The 7,500-nt window shown below is 34.0% G+C and overlaps 1 protein-coding gene across 3 annotated transcripts in view; it reads left to right on the top strand.

Moving 5' to 3' along the window:
- Positions 1–7,500, top strand: part of LOC122250626 (uncharacterized) — a 61,182-nt gene that overhangs the window by 8,569 nt on the left and 45,113 nt on the right. The window lies entirely within an intron of this gene.

Here is a 7,500-nt window from a genome sequence, read left to right as displayed (position 1 = left end):
AATGTGCGTGCATATGTTTCGATGTAAACATCTGCATAGGAATACAATTAGAGACAGGTAGGTATAGATATACATGAGATAGAGATATGCATATTCATTAACATATATACTATACATACTATATGTATATATGTACATACACACATAAGGCCATGCATCTAAGTTATCCTTTATAAGTTTCCACAATAATCAAAAACATGGTGTTCAAAGAAGAGCGCCCTCTTAACAATAGCTAGTTTATGACTTAATTAAGAAAGCTATAATAAACATATCACGGAATGGGGCTCCTGAGACATAAACCCCTTAACGATTTTTTTTTCTTTTTTTTATTTTTTTTATTTTTTTTTTATTACATTGAGAGCGCCATGGATAAGCCTGCTATGCAACAGAGAAGCTCGAACGGCTATGCAACTATGCTATTTATTACATCGTCCAAATTGAAATTCTGAATGCAAGCAAGCAATAAAGGTGTTTCTATATCATTTGAGTAATGAGTACTGACATATTTATGTATTCTGTTTATGGGTATGTTTACGGATATATGTGAATGACTTATTGATGAATTATCTTCTTTCACAATATTTGTTTTGCTTTCATGACCATTTGTGATTTTACTTTCACTTTCTCTCTCTTTTCTCAATTTCTTTCTATCTATCTCATTATATTACTCTCTCTCTATTTATCTATCTATATATCTATTTATCAATCTGTCTCTCTCTCTATCTATCTATCTATATATCTATCTATCAATCTGTCTCTCTCTCTCTCTCTCTCTCTCTCTCTCTTTCTCTCACCCTCACTTTCAGTCGCTCTCACTCATTCTCTCACTCTCACTTTCAATCACTCTCACTTTCAATCACTCTCACTCACTCACTCACTTTCCATTCGAGGTTTTGTATTTTCAAATTTTATACACAATTTTTTTGCGTAGGATTATGATTGCCCGCGAATACAGGAAAAAAAAACATTAATAGCTATGAATTTCAAAAGGAAAAGCATCGATTGCAGTTTGAAGTGCCTTTGGTCCCGTAAGTGTAGGTTGAGGTCGATGGGTAAGAGAATGGAAAGTGGAACAGAGGAGGAAGAAAAGAGTTATATATATATATGTGTGTGTGTGTGTGTGTACGTGTGTGTGTGTGTGTGTGTGTTTATATATATATATATATATATATATATATATATATATATATATATATATATATATGTGTGTGTGTGTGTGTGTGTGTGTGTGTGTGTGTGTGTGTGTTTGAAGGCTTGTGTCACTGCAACGTGCATCTGTGCCTTTACATACTGTATGTAATCAATTATCAAAATCAATTATAATAACAATGACTTAACAATCCGATTACAAAAATAATTCCATATACAGCATGGTACAATTGATTCTATGTTTTTGATTTATAATAAATGAATGAAATACCTCTGAAAGATCGATTCCAATAACTGCAATTCCCGATTACAGTTCTGAAATTCCGAGTGAGTCAATTGATATGTAATCAGAATGCAATCATGAGTACCATGAAATTGATTACCACTGTGATTCCTCCTTCTTCTGGGACAATGGAATTAATTGCAATGTGTGTGTGTGTATGTGTGTGTGTGCGTGTGTGTATGTGTGTGTGTGTGCATATCTTTAATTATATATTTGTATATGAATATAAAAGTGTAGGGATATATATGTATGTGCGTGTGTGTGACTGTATGTATATATGAATATATGTATTTGTCTATATCTTATTGAAATTACAATATGCAAATCACACACATATGGCGGCGAGGAATTTTAACATTGGTGTTGTGGCATGCAACTATATCCTTAGTGTTTTTTTAATTACTAACTCTATGAACATGTAACCTTTAGACTCAAACCAAAATTTAAGCAAAGAACAATCGATTTCACAAATTGGTTGGGTAAAATGCACATGCAATACCAAAAAGCAGTTGGAGTGTATTACTATTCTTGAAAAACTTTTTTTTTTTTTTTTTTTTTTTGCTTTCATCTATATACTTGGCTACTTACCTATCTTCTTGGCTTCACTCTTTTTTGCATGCCTATTGCCCACTAGCTTCCATACATCTTTATTTCTCCTTTCTTTGCTACATTTCTTTGAGTTATTAGCTTTCTATCCTCTATGTACTTCTCACCACATTCCCTCTTCCTCCGTCCTCTCCTTACCTTTTGTTCTCCCTCATCACTGAAATCCCACCGCTGCCACCATTTGTATACATTACATCGCGCACTTAACCCATCGCCAGCTGAAACAGGTGCTTATTCCCAGCTGGATTCGTGTGCCAGGGGATTCTTGATGCCATCAAGAAAACGGCACATGTTCGAAGAGAACAGCTGTGGCTTCTTCTTCAAGATTCTGTGACTGAATTTGCTATGAGAGATATCGGTCCTCGCAAGATTGCATTTGACTTCGTCATGAAGAAGTGCCCTGTAAGTAGTTTTAAGATTAACTTTATATGGGAGTTATATACAGGGTGTATGTCTGTATGCATATACACACATATGTGTGTATGAATATGTATGTATGTATATATATACATATATACATATATGTATATATATACATATATATGTATATATATATACATATACATATATATACATATACATATATATACATAATATATATATATATACATGATGCATATGTGTGTATATATATATACATATACTGTACATACATATATATATATATATATATATATGTATATATATATATGTATATATATATATATATGTGTGTGTATGTCTGTGTGTGTATGTCTGTGTGTCTGTGTGTGTATGTTTGTGCGCGTATATGTATATATACATGGATATGTCCCATAAGCCCCTGTCCTTTTCTATATATTACAACCTTCTTCAATAAGAAAGAACTATACAATACTTAAAATACAGTTGAAAGTACATTTCCTCACCTTCCTCAAAATCCTGTACTCATTAATGATTTGTTGGCAATTTTTGTATTCGTCGACTTCTAGTTAAGTATTAATCTAGGTAGTACACAATGTAGAGTACCCGATGTACACAGTAGTACGTATCAAGGTATCATACTAAATTCTGTTATAGTATGAAATGATAGTAACGCTTAGCCTCTAGATGAACTAGATTAGTCAGTCTTTAAAGTGAGATCACACACACATTTATATGAATATATATATATATATATATATATATATATATATATATATATATATATATATATATATATATATATGCATAAATATATATACATATTTCATATGTATTTATATGTATTTTTTTAAATATACAGATATGTATTATATATAGAGAGATATTCATATATATATACATAGATATTTTTTAATATATAGATATATGTATTATATACTATATATGTACATATATATATATATACACATAAACACGCCACATACATAACCACATACATTTATGGTTATAAGAAAACTTAGAAACCCACAGGGGTAAAGGAAATGCGTTTACCACAAAAATAGAAATATTGTCTGGCAAAGTGATTCCCTAACTTTTCTGGCAAAACCCCCCCCCCCCCCCCCACACCCCCCCCCTTCAATCAATCCTTTGTGCCTCCCCCCCCCCCTCCCTCACCCATCTCCCCATTCTCAAAGTGAAAAACTTTTCAGTAGCACCAAATGCATATCCAGAAATAAAATGACATATTTGTGGCAACACTACATTTTCTAGTTTGGCTATGTATGTTGTTAGGTTATCAGTTCTAGTCATTGAGTTATCTGATACTTTGCATTCGCTATTTCATGTCGAGTTTATACGTAAAAGAGTTGTATGAAAAGTACTTGAATAAAGCAAGACAGTATACAAGAAATAATAGAGAAATATAGTATATACATAATATCAACATGATTATGTTTTAAAATGTGACCAAGCAATCTTTCCGCAAATATTATACAGATAATTCAAACTGGAAAAAAAATGAATCATGAGTAAGAAAAAATATTTAATAGCAACGTCTAGCAAATAAATAAACGAACTCACTTTGGTGCTTTTGTCACTGAACAAAAAATAAGAGAATTGTTTGTGGTCAAGTTCTGTTGTTGTTAGTGTTATTTGCGGTTTTCTTGTTTCGCTAATGTTGTTGTCTTTGTTGCTATTTTGCTGATGAAACTTTGTTGTTGATGTTGTCTTTGTTGTTGTTTGGCTGTCGCTGAATCTTTGTTGTTGATATTGATTTGTCATTGATGTTCTTTTATACTTCATGTTAGCACTGTCGTAGTTTTGAAAAATCAATGCCAATTAGCGAACGTTTGAAACACGCTACAAAATGTATCTTCTCTTTCGTTCGTTTTATCTATCTTTTTGTTACTTTGCCATACCACATCCTCTAAATCACAACACACCACATTATTCTCATCACAACAAACCACTCACATCTAATCATCACAACAAACCACTCACATCTAATCATCATAACAAACCACTCACATCTAATCATCACAACAAACCACTCACCTCTAATCATCACACATTCTCCAAACCACCATACACTCTTCTTATCCGCACAACAACCTGTTCGAACAACACGAATCACTACGAACCAGTCGGGAAGAAAAAAGAAAAACGAACCCCAAAATCCGAACCACAAGCTCGAACCATGTACTTCGCCACCCTCTCCCTCTCCCCCCCCCCCTTTGTCGATCACCATTTTTCGAACAAAGCGTTGACGCACCCTAGTATTGTGATGCATTGAGTGCTAACACCTCCTGACATTTTCGATAGCGCTTGTAAAATGTATATGTGAAGCTAGTATGGCTGTTGGTCTTAATATGCAAGGAGAGAGGGGGAGAGACGGAGAGAGAGAGAGAGAGAGAAAGTGTGCGTGCGTGTGAGCGAAGAGGAGGGAGAGGGAAGAACGAAGGGAGGGAGGGAAGGAGGGAAGGAGGGAGAGGAAAGTGGGGATGAAGGGAAGGAGAGATAGAGGGAGAGGGGGGAGGGGAGAGCGAGAAAAAAAAAAGAAAGAACAGAGAAAGATGAGAAGGATAAAAAAAAAGGAAAAAAAGAGAGAAAAACACACATAACACTAACACAGAAACTCAAAGAAACGCGAATAAATAGCCATTCTACACACTTTTAGCAATTACCTATTACTGAGAGCTCACTTGGGTGTTTCGAAACAAAGGAGATTTGTCTCGAAGACTTCCGGATTCGAGCACACACACAAATTCATCTCATTTCTCACGACATCTCTTGATTGTGTTGAGATCTACCGACTCAGGAGTTTCATTTTTTTTTTTTTTTTCATAATTAGTTAATTTTGTATTGTATCGATTTATTTGTTTACTCTAAGTTATCATCTATTGGTGTATTTTCTTTTTTTCTATTACATGCTTTATATACTAGGTATTATTATAGTTATATATTTTCCTATTTTATCTTTGCGTCTATGTTGTTCTTCCAAATAGCTTTTATCTTTGGCTTTCTTGTCTTATCTTCTTTCTCCTTTGTTTCTTTTCTTTTCTTTGCATTTTTGTCTTCTGCCCTTTTTGTGTTATTCCTTTCATGTCTATTCATTCAATATGATCACTCTAATAAGCAGACGCAAAGCATGAATAAGACGAAAATGTGTTTCATCTTTCCTTATTTATTTTCTTCTAGTGTCTCTTTCTTTATCTTCTTCCGTTACATTTTCTTTCTCCTTGTCTTCTTCTTTTTCCTTGTCTTATTCTCCTTATCACTGCATCTTATTTTTCATTTTTCTTTATTTCCTTCCTTTTTCTTCTTCTACGTCTGATTTTCCTTCTTTTCCTTCTTTCTCCTTCACCTCCACCATCTTTCTCCTTCTCTTTCACCCCTATCTTTTCCCTCACCTTCTCCTACTTCTTCACTCTCACCATATCATTTCCTTCTCCTTCTCATTCTCCTTCTTCTCATTTCACATATATCACAGAAAAGATCAGGCAAATCCGTGATCGAGATATAGTGAAATCGGATAATCTTAACTAGCCGATAATCGTAAGACTGCAAATGATATGTCTCATGTGATAGCAAGTTTGCAGAAGTCGATTCCCAGAATGCCAATGAACTGCAACTTAAGAGGGAGAACTCTTGCAATTTGTTGCGGCGAATTAAGTGTGTTTTTGTGCGAAACGACTTGGCAAACTGTTTTGGAAATATTTGCATTTTTTGGTCACCTAGGAGCTATAGAAACTTTTTTTTTCTTTGTTTTTTTGTTTGTTTTTCGTTTGTTTATTTTGTATTTGCACAAGAGTACGTATTAATGGATATAGGGCATTGCTATAAGGAATTTATATATAAAAAATATATACTGGTGATGTTTGTTTTACAGTTGCGGTTTATTTGAGTTTAATTGAAATACTTATATAGCTTATATCATTATGTTTCTTTTTCTACATATTACTTTATTTTGTACTAACTGTTGTTTTAGATTATCTGATTATATATATTTTTTAGTATTTTCTCTACTTTGTTATGTATTGATCGTTTCTGTTAGCCTCTTTGATTATTTTATCTTGGTTTTGCATAAATCATTCTATTACCTTATCTAACTATGATCCATATTTACTATTTCCTCAACGTTGCAGCAATATTGCCATAATACAAAGAATTAAATAAAACCATCATTCTAGGAAAACCCTATCATCTAGTGTCGTTATCAACATTGCACGTTGAGCCATCGACCTGGCCTCTCGCACCGGTAAAAGGTAAAGCAATCTGGAAGAACAAATCTTGAACACCTTCATTAGCTGCAAGCTGCTTAATCTTTTCTCTGCCCCCCCCCCCCCCCCCGTGAAGGCAATGGCTCTCATGGAAATAAAGCCCCTGAGGTCAGATAGTCTTGCCTTAACAAATGGTCTCTCAGGAAGGACAAACCTGCATCTCTAATTCCTGTTGAAGTTCCAACGGACAGCCTATCACATGGAAACACCTAGAACAGTTTAGATAGTGACTGTAGTTTGGCAGTTAAGTAACAATGATGTCTCGTTTGTCAGGGGAACTTGGCTTAATGATTATAAGAACATACGAGACAATCTAGATAAACGAAGTATAACTCTCAAAAGTATAACAGTGCAGACAAAGCTCACAATTGCAACTCGACAACAAAGGCCGCCCGTTAATGGCTAAGTGAGTAGTTGTACAGGGCGTGATTCATGGGCGTTTGTACAGTATACGCGTTCTGTGTACGGGCGGTTATATATATATATTTATACAAATTGTCATAAATTTATGTATACGCATTGCGACAGACACTTTTATGTTCCTTTTTACTTTTTTTTGTCTTTACTTTTTTTTGTGATGTATTTTCTTTTTTGTTTTTGTTTTTCTTTCGCTCTTTTTATTGTTAATCTTCTATTATTTCTTTATTTAATTCACTTTCATTTCATTCCATGCTTTCATTCATTTCACTTTACGTCTCTCATTTTTCATATATCATTCTTTACTTTCCTTTTTCCATTTTGATTCGCTTCCCCCCCCCCCTCCCCCCATCCTTTCAGGCGTATTCAACGAGTATTTTCTTT

This window comes from Penaeus japonicus, unplaced genomic scaffold (genome assembly GCF_977035675.1).
Source record: "Penaeus japonicus unplaced genomic scaffold, GWHDUDI00000001_assembly GWHDUDI00000040, whole genome shotgun sequence".
In the NCBI taxonomy this organism is placed as follows: Eukaryota; Metazoa; Arthropoda; class Malacostraca; order Decapoda; family Penaeidae; genus Penaeus; species Penaeus japonicus.
The sequence above is the reverse complement of the archived record's forward strand: the minus strand, read 5'-3'. Positions and strand labels throughout refer to the sequence as shown.